Source organism: Meleagris gallopavo, chromosome 1, assembly GCF_000146605.3.
Source record: "Meleagris gallopavo isolate NT-WF06-2002-E0010 breed Aviagen turkey brand Nicholas breeding stock chromosome 1, Turkey_5.1, whole genome shotgun sequence".
Lineage (NCBI taxonomy): Eukaryota > Metazoa > Chordata > Aves > Galliformes > Phasianidae > Meleagris > Meleagris gallopavo.
Window position 1 is genome coordinate 44,841,298 of NC_015011.2, and position 13,494 is coordinate 44,854,791.

The 13,494-nt window shown below is 40.6% G+C and overlaps 1 long non-coding RNA gene across 1 annotated transcript; it reads left to right on the forward strand.

Moving 5' to 3' along the window:
- Nucleotides 1-1,998: 1,998 nt before the first annotated feature.
- Nucleotides 1,999-8,116, forward strand: LOC109366742. The gene is made up of 3 exons (XR_002113290.1): nucleotides 1,999-3,250; nucleotides 3,768-3,878; nucleotides 5,076-8,116. It is a non-coding gene; the product is annotated as an uncharacterized LOC109366742 (long non-coding RNA).
- The last annotated feature ends 5,378 nt before the right edge of the window (nucleotides 8,117-13,494 follow it).

The following is a 13,494-nucleotide window of genomic DNA, read 5'->3' on the forward strand; positions in this document are numbered from 1 at the left end:
AGAAAATCCACTAGTGGCACTTAATTTTTGTGTTTGTTTTTTTGCTTTTTTTTTTTTAATGTATCAGGTTTCTTTTGTTGGTGGTGGTGGGGTTTTCTGTTTTTTGGGTGTTTTTTTTTTTTTTTGCATGGATGATATCTGAAAGAAACTGTCTCAGTGGAAGAATGAGACTCAGGAGATATGTCCTCCTCCTCCTGTTCTCCACTCATGTCTCATATAAGTTTTGAGTGAGTCAGTTTCCCAATGCAATAGCAAATTACTGCTAATTCAGAATAATTCATTAATAGCATTAACATTATTTCCTGTCTTCACCTCTATTGTTCCATTGGGTACAGACTCTGCCTACACAATAATTGGCGGGAGAAACCCTGTTGAAACTCTCTTTATGTGTTTCTAAGTATCCAATTAGTAAAACCTCATTTGCCTAAACTATTCTGCCACACACGTGAATATGGCACACATTCTGGCAATGAAACACCTCAGAAAGACAGTGATTCTCCAGCTGTTGCACATCATTTGTCTGCCTCTGTTCAACTCAACCACTCTTCCAGTGACAAGTAGGTAGACAACGCCTCCTGTTTATAATGAATACAGGCTACGGGCACAGAGTGGCTATATTTATAGTTTCCATCATACGACAAATACAATGAACAACCATTTCTCCATACAGCTGCGACTTCCTGCAGTGCTGTGTGCTTTCCACTCCACATGAGGATGGAGAAAATTCTGTTTCTTGGAGTCCTTCAACACCTTTCAGGTTTGGTCTCTTGGCAATTAATGGATGGCTTGAAAGCTTGCTAGAAAATGCAATTCTTTAGCACTGCAGCACTACTCCATTTAGTACTTTGCAAGTGAGTTGTAAAAATTTGCCCTGGAGACAGGGAAATGCAAATATAAATTAAATGGAGAACTAATAACATAACATTATGGAACAATGCAAACCGTTTTGGACACCCCACAGAGAAGAAATCCATGCATTCCTTTCTGAATCATCTTTATGGAAATTTCTGTAAACGTGCCATTATTAAAAGAGAGTAGCAATTATTTCCTTCTTTGGTTCATCAGTTGCAGGGAGGGGAGAATCAACAGGGGAATTAATTTTGTTTTCTTCCCTCTTTTTTGTGTGTGTGTGTGTGTGTGTGTGTGTGTGTGTGTGTGTGTGTGTGTGTTTGTTGGAGAGCTTTCAGACAACAGGAACTGACAGCATGGAAGCCTGTGCTGGTAGAACAAAGCAAGAAAGATAGGAGAAGTGGTCAACATCGTTACAGATGGGGCTCTGTAGGTGGAAGTAGTTAGGAGAGCAGCAGAAGCAGGCAAGATTGCAGCTAACAAGGCTACTCAGGAAGCCAGAGCTATTAAGATATGTTGACATAACATTTGCAAGCTTCACAGGGGCCATCATTATAAATTAGATTTAGTATTGATCAGACAGTTCAGTACTGGGGCTGAAAAAAACTGGACACTGAGTTCTTTATAAAATCAGCACTTAAGATTCTGCCTTCTGATTAACCCAGAAGAACAGAAAACGTTGTCTCCTAACTGACCTCAAACAGCGTGACTGCTGTCCCCTTCCTGGGAGCAGTTAGAAAGCTGCAGTCATTTGGAGTTGGTATAATCTTTCAAAATTGCCATTGTAGTCATAACAAAGACATGAAAAACGTGCCTGTAAGATACAAGTTAAATCCAACACATGGCTGTAAATGCTAGGAAACTCCTTGCTAATGAGGCCTACTGGAGATTTTGCAGTGTGTCATTCAGGATGAAAACTGGCTGGCGGTATATTACAAGGTATACCAGGGAAGGGATCTGGTGATTTAACACACAGGGAGAAAGCAGCTTGTGAGGCTCGTTAGATCAATGGGGATTCCAGTCCTATACCTCAAATTATATACCCTATTTTCTAATATTTACCCTTTGCTGTGCAAAGCCCATACCTTCCTGTTTTTTCTTTTCTTTTTTTTTTTTTTCCCTTTTCTTTTGTTGCAGCTGTGTTTTTTCAGGGCTTTCTAGAAAGCACCACCAGAGCAGAAAATACCTGAGGTTTATAAGGTAGCCACAGGTAATTTGCTGCTGCTGAAATTGTCTAAAATGCAGGTTTTGCCACACTCTCTATTGCTTGGCAGTGTCTATATCCCCCAAGGAAATTGCTGCTGACAGCTCGACAAGTTGCTCCACACCAGCCTGCCACCTGGGTGCCATATCATGGACTAGGGTCTCTCACCACACCAAACCCCAAAGGAAACACAGCATGGGGAGATGATGGTTCTCCACCTTGTTCTATTTCCATCACTGAGTGGCTAAATATCCTTCCCGTGATGCTAGAGAGTAGTTGAGGCATTTCTTTCTGCCTGACTTGAGTTCAAGCCTCAAATCTTGAAGGTGTGATGGCACTCCCTTAGCCTGCTCCTTTACTCTGCAAGAACTTAGCGCCATTGAGCCCCCAAAAAAGAAACTGGCCCTAGGGCCAGGCTGTGCCCACCACCACCTGCACATCTCCCAGAACTTCCCACTCCCACAGTAGGGAAAGCTCAAACCTTTAGCAGAGCCATTTTGACACACTTGGTGACTCTGAGCATAATAGAAAACAGACACTGACATCCATGGCCCCTAAGGAAACATGGGCCCTTGCTTTAACTTGCACCTTTCCATGCACCTTTCTGCTTGACTGCTTCCACACAAACATCCTGTGTCTTAAATGCATCACCTCCATTGGCAGCCAAGAGTCAAGTTTACTCTTAGTCAACTCTGAACTGCTACCATGTCCCTGGAAGCAGCTGCTGATACAATAAAGAGACACTGAGAGCATGCCAGCACTTAACAATTAATAGTTAATGAAACACAGCCTCCCTTGTCCTCCTCTTTCAGGAGATAAGCTTCACAGACAGCAGCACCCCACCAGGCTTAGCCCAGGGTGCTGGGCTGCACCAGGGCCACGGCCACAGCTGTAGCCATTTGTCTGCACCTCCAAACCCTGCCTGCAACAGAGAGTGCCCTCCCAGAGTCGCAGCCTCCTCAGCTCTCTGACAGGACAGGCAATGCCCTTTAGAAGGCAAGAGGAGGAAACCCGAGCTGCTCAAGCACCTGGCTACAAGAGGGCTGGGAGGAACCGGCTCCCAAGTGTAACTAACCATTCAAGCCTTTCTGTCTCGTCTCTTTCCTTGCGGTGCTCCGGGAAGGAGCAGAAGCTGTCTGTAAATTGCAGTTTAAAACCATAATACCCCTGCATTGAACTGTCGTCAGATGGTTGCAGGTAAAATAATGAGACAAAAATGAAGGCTGAGGAAGGATTTTTATTGCTTTTAAAAGGTCTCTCTTGCAAGATGCTTGCCTTTTATTTCAAAGGCAGTGTCAGAGAGTATTAAGAAGGCATAGGTAAATACAGCCCCTGCATTTGAAGTGGGGAAAAACAATACTTTAATCACCACTCCTATTTATAAAGTAATGTTTCTTACATTTTGTTTCAGGGTGTTTTATTCGGTATATCCTTCGTAACCGTTTCGCTTCTGACTTTCTCAGAGATTATGGTAAATGTCAAAATGTCTCTTTGGGCTCATAAAATGATGCCATAATATAGCATCATTTTAACTTAGAATGGGTAAAACAACCTATAAAATAAAATGGGAGATTTTGACATTAATTGAAAAAGTTACTTGCTTTTCTACTTTCAGCAGCTTCATGTCAGCATTAAAAGAATAAATTAGGTTACAGTTTATTGCAACATGTGATGACCTTTAAGTTATTTTATTACCCATTCTGTTCCATTGCAGTTTTCTAATCTGCATTTTGTCTGAAGGAAATGAGAAGCAGAATTTCTCCTTCTTCCAAAGCCCTGTTAATTTTAATCCTTTTGCATGGAGCTGGATTCATGCTGCAGCCAGGTGAGTCGGTTTACTTTTAGTTATTTGAGTCTTGTAATGTCTTCCAGTCAACTTAAAAAAAAAAAATACTAATTTTTGAGAATTTTAGAGCTGTTTTATTGCCAACTGAGTGTGAGTTAAAACTTAATGTGGCTGCTATAGCATTCAGACCTGTTCCTCTAACTTTGAACGCTGGTAAACAGCTCTCCTAGAATCTGTGCAGTTTTCCATCAGACTTTCTTGTACTACCTGCCATTTATACTATGGATGTACCTTCAAGGTAAATTTATACTGGCAGTTTTGACACATGTTTACAAAAAGCCCAACCCTGCACAAACACACACAGGAACACACACTAGGAGGGTGTTTTAATAAGGCTACAAATTTGTTTTAGAAAGTCTGTGCAGAATGACACCCTGCAAGTTTTCCTAAGTGGGTTTCTCAGATTATTTTTTCTTTTAAGTGAGAGAAAAATACATTAACCAAATGCTTCTAGCTGAAATTAAAATGTCCATGATACATTGCTTGAGGATAATAAATTTACACCTTCTGTTATTTCTATGATGCAGTTACAACTGTCTTAAAATATAACAGAAGATACATTATTCAAATTAAAGAGGTCTGAATTGAACATTTTGGATAGTTTAATAAAAAGGAAAAAAAAACAGTGATGAAGAATAGAAAAGCAAAGAAACCAGCAGCCAAAAAGCAGCAAGGGACTGGTGCTGTTGCCTTCTCAGTATGGGCTGGGAGCACCTCCTAAGCCAGTGAAAATCTCAGCTGACTGCCTAGATCAGTTTTCTTCCCAGCATATTTCTTCACTTCCCTTCATGTGTTAGGTCTATTATTACGAGCATTATAATTTCCATTGTCATATGTCTAAGAGAAAATATTTCTAAAGCTTAGCAGCAAGAAAACATAACAGTTTAGATTCTTATGTCTTCTGTAATCTGATGAAGCATTTCATTCTTTTATTATAGTGATAAAAACCATAGTTCTGTTATTGTGTCCAGAGAATTTTGTTGGAAATTATAAGTTTTCTCAGATAAAGTTGTGTTTGACTATTTCTCTGATGAGGTTAAAGGTCAATTTGCTTATAGTTTCCATGCTTCATTAAAATTCAGCTTCTGTGCTGTGTAATGTGGGTAATATTAATTTTCTAAACATTGATGTACAGCAGCTGCGAACTAATTTCCATAATGGTTGTTCTATTCTAAGGGCATTAAACCTGAAACAAGGTGGATCCAAATGGAAAAAAATGTAGATGATTACTGGCCATCTGCCAAAAAGACGCTTGGGGACGTGAAAATTCTGGAATCACTGAAGGTTCATTTTGATCAAATATTCATATTCTGAGCCATGTATCAACAATTTTAGTGTTTAAAGACAAGAAGGTTGTGGAGGGGAATACTGACACCATCCTTCACAGGGGAGTTTACTTTCAGACTTAGATAAAGGAGAATATGTTGTTAAAGAAGAATGGAGCAAACATTAAGATGTGTTTAAATGAAGGTGCAAAAGCACTGGAAACAGGAGTTGCTTCCCTCGGGGAAAGCAGTGGGTGGGGAACAGAGAGGTCATAGTAACGCACTCAGCTTTTAAGTTAAGATTAACCATATGTATGAACATTTGGGAAATGCTTCATGTATTTTCGTTTCCACAGATTCATTGTACTAATTCCATTAGACAGGACTATCTTTTTTAACTGAAGGAGCTGCAGTCCTACAGCCTCACATGTGTAGGTGGAGTCCTACATTTGAAGGCCTGAAAATATAGACTAGCCAACACCTTCTCATTGCTTTCATTCTGTGATACTTTATTTCTCTGGTACTGAAAGGCACCTTTTTCTTGGAAAAACTGTCTTCTCCATCACGTTTGGTCCACTTATTGCAGAATAGCTTAACAAGATCTTTCTGTGATCAGCAGCAAGATTTTTCTAGCAGAATATTTTTCTATTCCTGAGCATTTCACAAACCACCTCTGATTTTCTCAGGCAGATTTGATAAGCTACGTTATTCAAATATACATCAACTCATGGGCTGTGCAGAATGTTCTTGTGTGATTTGTCTTCATTACTGCGCCAGTTTGATTGCACATCTTGGTCACAGGAACCACACGTGACAGACTGTTTCTTCCTAGTAAGCTGAGCCTAAATGAGATAAACCAGGGAAGTTCTGTAAACAAATGAAATGGTTTTGAGGGCTGTTCTGCCAATGGAAGATTGATTTGTGCTCCACCTATTCTATCCTTGCTTCCTTATTACTTGCATTTCCTCAACAAACATGCCATGAATATAAAAATATGAAACAAATAATTAAAACTAGCCATAAGTGAAAAATTCCTACTGCAGGGAGATCCATTTGGACTTAGCAAATTGGTGTCCGAATGCTTTTTACTTTGTTAGGGGCAGTGAGAGGGGAACGAAGACAAGGTCAGACGTTTGAGGCCATCCCTATGAGGGAGTAATGGCATTCTCAGGACTTACTCACTTGGATTTGGCAGAGACAGCCTACCATCCACATCAGACCATGGGTAGAAATGAAGTTTTGTGCCTACTCTTGGCTTTGCAGACAGGTGCAGAACTGATAGGGGTTTACACATCAGAAATGTCAAAGACAGCTTGGCCGTGGTCTGTTTTTTACCTTTAATTTCCCTGCTGTCTAGGTTCAACCTTGCTTTCCCACCTTATCCCCATCCAGGAATGGTTAGGTCAGCTTTTGATAGGGTAAGACTTAATGAGGAGTTTCTCCATTTCACCATTGCCCATGTTTTTCCCAGCCTAGACAGTGCTGTGTGTTGCAAGGTAGAGCATAGATTCCACATTCACTCCCGTTGATGGTGTGTCAAGCAGTGACAATCTGGCACTTGGTTTCTGACGCAACTCATATCAAAGAAATCTGCATATGACACATACATTAAAAAGATATTTTTGGTTCTTTGTGCTCTGGTTTTATAATATAAAAATGGCCAAGCCATCTCCAGTGGTGCATCTAGACCAGCTCCATATGGTCAAACGCAAGAATAAAAGCAAACTAAGAACTGAGTGGTATTTCATTTTCCAATAGTCCCAGAGACTTAGCTTACTGGTTTTCTAAGACAAAGACTAATTTTGCACCTTTGTGTTTAGTAGTCTTTGATGAATGTTTCTTTTGCTTACATATCTAACTGCCTTTTCAACTGATTTATACCTGGGCACCAGTGAAATGAAGTGGGAGATGCAGACTGTCTTTACCAGTGAGAATTCTCACTCTTTTATCTTTTTACATTAAATGATATTAGACACAAGACTAACACTTTTTTTAAAGTTGTTTCAGAACAGGTTATTTCTGATATGAGAAGAAATATAACAAATTCCAATCAAAATGTGATAATTTTAGGAAGGGTAGATGTTGCTGTAAATAAGGCTCGGAATGAGAGGAAAAAAAAAAAAAAAAGACTTTTGAGCTCTAGATATAGCACTATAACAAGAGATTGTATAGAAAATTAATGACAGCATTTTAGCTAGCTGAACTGACCAGAGTGACTATTTGATTTTAACCCTGCTAAGAGCACCACATAAGTAATTAAAGCTGTTGGGTATGACGACTGAAAGGGGCACGCAGAGCTTGGCAACACTGCTCCCACCCTGCAGGGCCACATCCCCATCTCTCTGCCCAGGCACAGAAGACTTAGGGAACACTCTGAACCGGCCGCATGCCTGCCCACCCAGCACTGAGATGCCCTGAGATGTACCAGCAGGCACAGAGATGGGACCCTCTCTTGCCAAGAGGCCAGTTTGTCAGCTCCCTCCCTACTAGAAGCAGCTGGCAGGGCTGCCTGTGTCACTCCTTTTGGCCAAAACCGCCAGGTCACTAGTTTACCCACTGAGGATTGCTGGTTCATAGCAGGTTCCCCTTCAGTGATGGCAGGTCCCAAAATAGTAAGCACCTTTTTTAGGTGGGAATTTTCAAGTTTTCAGTGTCCATTATAGGAAAATAAAGACAAGCCATGCGGACATTATTTCCCCAGAGAATTAACAAACTGGGAATGCCGGCATCTGGTGTGAAAGCTGTGCTCATGATCTATTCAGAATAAAGGCATTATGAAAGGAGAGGGAGAACATGGTTTTGTGTTTGCCATTAGAAGTGTTGTTATGGTGCTCTGTGTTCTGTTACACATTTTATTAGGATAATAATTTCAGTAAACTACATCTGGCTTTCCTGAAGGCTGTCCCCTCAGGTTAAGCAGGCTGTCTAAAAATATCTCCGTTTTTTCTTAAATGTTCCTCCTTTTTATCTTCCTTTTGATGGCTTTTCATTTGAATTATTTCTTTTTTTTTTTTAAGATTACATTAGCACTTTTTTTTCCATAATTCTATAATCTTTTCAACTCTAGGCTCCTTTGTACTTTGTGCTTTTATACCCTTTTCTTCTCAAGTCCTTTTCATGTTTCCTCCCTTTTGTTTTTCCCTGGGAGCCTTTATTGTCATTTTATCCTTTATTTTTAGTCTTGAGCTGTACAGTAGGAACTAATGCTAAGAAAATTGAAAAGGAAAAAGCTGCATAAGCCAATGTAGTAAAGAACAGTCGTATACTGAGCTACAGGAGAACTTACAAATGAAGGCACAGTGGTGAAGCCCATATACTTTTGGTCTCTGTGGTGCAATACCCATGAAAAATAAAACAGTGACATTTCCCTTAAAAACAAAAAAGGCAAGCCAATAAACAAGTAAAAAAACCCACACCTGTGTGCATCTACGACTTTGCTCTAAAAATGGCCTGGAAATGGACCTCTTTGCAATTGGAATCTGAGCTAAATCCCCCACACATTGAGATAAATCTATTTTTAAGGCACAGATGTGAGAGAATTTGCCTGGAGACTCCTACCAAGTGAGCAGAACCTGACAGTGACGGATTTTGGCTTGTGTTGGAAGCCGACTTACTGTTTTATGAGTTAACAACTTATTGTTTAAATGCTTTAATGCTGATTTATGCCAAGATTGCTTGCTTTGTAAAAAAAGGTATAAAACCAGCTATCTTTTATATAAATAACTTTCCTGATAAATTCTCTTTTCAACCGAGGAAACAAATATGGCCAATTAATATTGGGAATCTGACAGATTGTTGCCACTGTTAAGCTGAACTATCTTTGCGTGTATCAAATCACTTCCTCTTGTTTTGTTTTTCTGTGCTGCAACTACAACTGAATAAAAATACGAGTTAAAAAAGCAGGGGCTCTGAGCAGCAGCAGACCCTTTTTTCCTCTTTTTAACTTATCTGTAATTTATTTTGTGCCCCTCCTTATGTGTTGCTCTGCTGACAGTGTCCCCTCACAACAAGAGTCCCCGCTCAGCAAGCCCAGAGCCAGAGGTAGGTCCCAGAGGACCAAGAGCAAGGTGTGCTGCATCCCACTGATCCCCTGGGCCACCACCCATGGGCTCCCCAGGGGACAGCAATAACCATGGAGAGAAGCAGGAGGACAGCTTTTTGATCCTGCTAGTCTCCTGAGGGAACCACTCCAATAGCTCAAAGAGGCCAGAATGCAAAAAAGAGTTCTTGATCTTCATCTCTTAAATGCTCTGTTCACACACTATTTTCACATTGCTCCAGCTGGTTTATCCTCTGATAACTGTCTTTAAATTTTATTTACATCTGTGTTGCATACATTATCATTTTATTCATCTAAGAAGCTATCTCTGAATTTCCATTTTTTCTGTAGCTGCTCCTCCATCCCAGCTGTTCTGCTTTTTTATCCCCAGAGTCTATCTCTGCTGAAGGCCTTTGTACTAGAGCTTATTTTTAAGAGTTTGATAGCATTATGTATTGTTACAATATATATGAAAATTATCTCACTGTTTCAAGATGTATTCAATGTGCAAAGCTACTAGCTGAAACTATGAACTGGAAGGAAAGCATAGGTTTGTGGAGCTATGTCAAGTCAAGAGTTTTCTCATCACTGTTTTAATCATAAAGGTATAACCATATATTCAAAACAATAGCCATGGGAACTGGACTGGAATTCAGCTTCCATGGTCCAGAAAAAGTTACTCACCAGCCCCAGTATCTGCATCTGAACTCAGCAGGGCAATGCCAAGTTAGAACTAACAACCTGAACTGGAGATCAGGCTCAATCTTATGATAACCACTCCATCACTCATCCCTTCCCACACCAGGCCAATGTGGGGGGGCAGGAGATGCAAAATACCTTTTTAATGTCTGAGTGTCTGCTGCTGTGGATGTGTGGGGCTGATGTGATGTTAGCCAGCTGCATGGCAATTGTTCTAAAAACACACAAAAATTGTAAATAACCATTTAAGTTAAATTCTTCAGCCAGGAGTCCTGGCAGAATGATGCTGCCATAAATTTTTATAGAGACATAACCAGGGATGATGAGTTTTTGGGTTGTGATGTTTATTAAAGTGTTTATTGGAACCTTGTGGTACAGTAATAAATGATGTCATAAAACAAATTGGGCTATTTCTAATCAGCAAAACAACACAAAACTTGGATATCTGAGACAGATGCATCTCTTTTTTTTCCCTTCACTTACCATTCCTGGGTAAATGACAAATATCATTTTGAAATCTTTTCTATCATGCATGATTTAGCATGCACAGAGAGCTGTGCTAGCAAGAAGGTCCTTTCTCCCATCCTACATATTTGTTCACCTGTTCTGTAAGCATTTTTGTCTTCTTCAGAGGCTGACATATCCCTGGAGTTAATACAAACGTCTTTGTTTTAAGAATGTAAAATTTTCAACAGTCATGGTGTATAAAATCAAAGGGGACCTCCCACGAACATTTAGTATGTCTTAAAGCTTTTTCACTGTAACATCCTAAATTATTTTTTATTTGAGCTAGGTGTTTTGAGGGTTAAGTTCAACCTTTTCAAGGATCACATGGTTGAACCATAAAATCTTGGTACCCCTGCTTTCTGTGAGTGATGATCCCCTAGCCATAACCTGTTCTTTTTAAGATGCAGGTCCACATTAGCACATCTAGTTCTGAAGACATAACCAAAGTCCTCTGTGTTGGCTGTCATATTTCTTCTGTCTGCTCTCCTGTTTCCCTTCTCACAAGGCTGTGCTCATCCTGTCTACTGAGACAGTAAATTTTTCATTGCTGTGACTTTCATGGCCAGAGTTTTTGCTACTGTTACATGGCTGGCATCATGATCCAGTTTGTTCCTCATAACATCATGGCAAGAGCTTGGGCTGGCAGAAGCTGTGCCAGTGCATGGGCAGAGCTAAGACACTGTTGAGGAAGGTTGGCATGATTCAGGGAGGATGGGGTTACACACAGGGGTAGGCCAAAAAGGAGCAATTTGCTTAGAAGCCTGGAAGTCTTATGTCCAATACATAGGTAGGAGTGTGCAAACACTGAGTGAAAAGGAACAATGCAGGTGCAGCATAGAGATTGTGGGGAAAGGCACATACATCTGGGAAAAGACATATCAGGAACTGGGAATGGCAGATGCCTGGGGAGAAAGGAGAGGGGGAAGAGGTCTGACTGATGCAGAGAGATGGAAAGTTTCAGCAGCTTGAGGAGGTGTGGGGAGACTAAGGAAGATTTCTGATGGTGCTGGGTGATGGCACGGGACAATTCTCCTCTTGAATGTGTGCCCTTGCATAAGTGGCGTGGGAAAGGAGGAAAGAGATCAACAGTGCAGAGAACCTAGCTCTCTCTTCCCACACCTATAAAAACCCTCCAACTCACCTGATAACAGGGCTGTGACACATCCAACTGTGCAGAAAGGGAAAATGTCCGCTCTGCATTAGCTCAACAGCTTAGGCAGTCCATCCGCATTTCTTCTGGCGGAAAGTGTAGGAAAAAAAAGCCAAATCTGCAGCAGCCAGAGCTAACCATAATTTTTCAGCCAAAGCAACTATTTCAGTTATGCCTAAACTTTGTCCTAGCTGGCCTCAAGTTGAAAATATGATTCAAAGAACTATCTTTTAGCTTTGGAGAATGGTGAGTGATCTGAGAAAAAATCAATTTAATTAACACAAGGTGAGGAAGCATCATTTATGTATTTATCAGCATTTAATCTAAATGTACTTATATCTCTTTCTGAACAACTACAGCTGCAGAATTGAGGTTTAAGAATGAGTGTTATTTTACACTGAGTGTATTTGTCCTATAACAAGTCATATTTCCCACAATCAGTCCCTCCAACATGCAAATCTGTGAAGAGGAGGTTCATGCTCACCCCAGCATGCCAGAATGCTGAGGCTGCTGTCACAACACTGTCACATCCCCAGACAGTCTTGCATAGCTACTCAGTGCCCATTTTTCATCCACAACTTTTACAATTTCTTGTTTAGCACAAGTTGTGAAAGGGTATATCTCCCTTTGAGATGCAGATTTTCTGTTTACACGAGCAACTTTTATCTTGGAAACCAAGAGATCCATCCCCATCAGAACTTAAATCTTGTTATAGATCTGTCAGAGTAATAATAATGTAATGGAAGTAACTGCAAGCTTCATTCGACCATGTTCCAGTATGCAACAGTTTACAGCATGTAGTAGCTATTATAACAGGTAACACATTTTCATAGTTTTTCTTTCCTATCTTTTTGTTTTTAAAGACATGGAGGCGATGCCAGGTTCTTACATGTTTGTGCAGTGGCACAGATGTTCTTTCTCATCCTCACAGATGTGAGGATTTTGCTCTTTAATTCTGGATTGCAGATATGGGCATGTGGTGACAGAGGCTGGGTATGAGAAGGTGAGCACCAGAGAGAGGAAAGATGCTAATGGCCTTTTTTTGTTTGTTTTCTGACATGCAACAATTTACTATTTTAAATTTGGTATTATCTTGATGATGGTTTACCTGTAGAGAAAATGTTTTCTTGCATCCTGTGACAGAGCTCTCATGAACCTCCCTTATGTTCAACATACAAGCACACAAACAACTAATAGTTCTGTGTTGCAATCCCTGCCAGCTAAACATTACCTTTGTCCATGAGCCTGCTCTAGTGTGAAGCGCAGATTTAAAAAATTCAGGTTAAAAGTTGGCTGGAAGGCAGCTCTCTGTGACCAAGCGGAGAGGCCAATGCCAGCAAACTCTCTGTGGAGAGAGATGTCTGATTTTTGCTAATTTGGATAGCACAGCTGTTAAACAGGAGATTCAGAGGTACCACGTGGATATGTCATTAAAAGTCAGACTTTTGACAATGCCTACTTTTAGGACTGTGGCTAAAAAGACCTGGGAAATCATTACAACATTTGCACAGGCCATAATGTTATTCTCTAAACATTTCTTGCTTCCCTCTCCAACAAAGGCAAAAGTGGTCTTTTTCACAAAGTGCAGGCTAGAGATGGAAGGCAAGGCATAACAGAAATAGAGAGACAACTGAGCTGGAGGCTGACTCTAAGACACAAGGCCAGGGCAGAGCCCATATGGGCAGTGGGAGGGCAGGGAGGTGGCATAGGGCTGCAGGCAAAGGCCTGGTAAGCCTAGTGGGCCCCAGCAGCTAAATCTCAGATGGGCCAGAGGGGAGGGATTGCAATCAGTGTTAATTAATTACACCGTGTTTATTTTTACTCTGTTGCTCAGCGCCCCAAGTGTTTTACTGGTGAAGAGGGAGGGCACACTAATAAATTGATATCACTGTTTATTATTATGTACTAATTTGTAGCAGTCATTTGTGGGCTGTT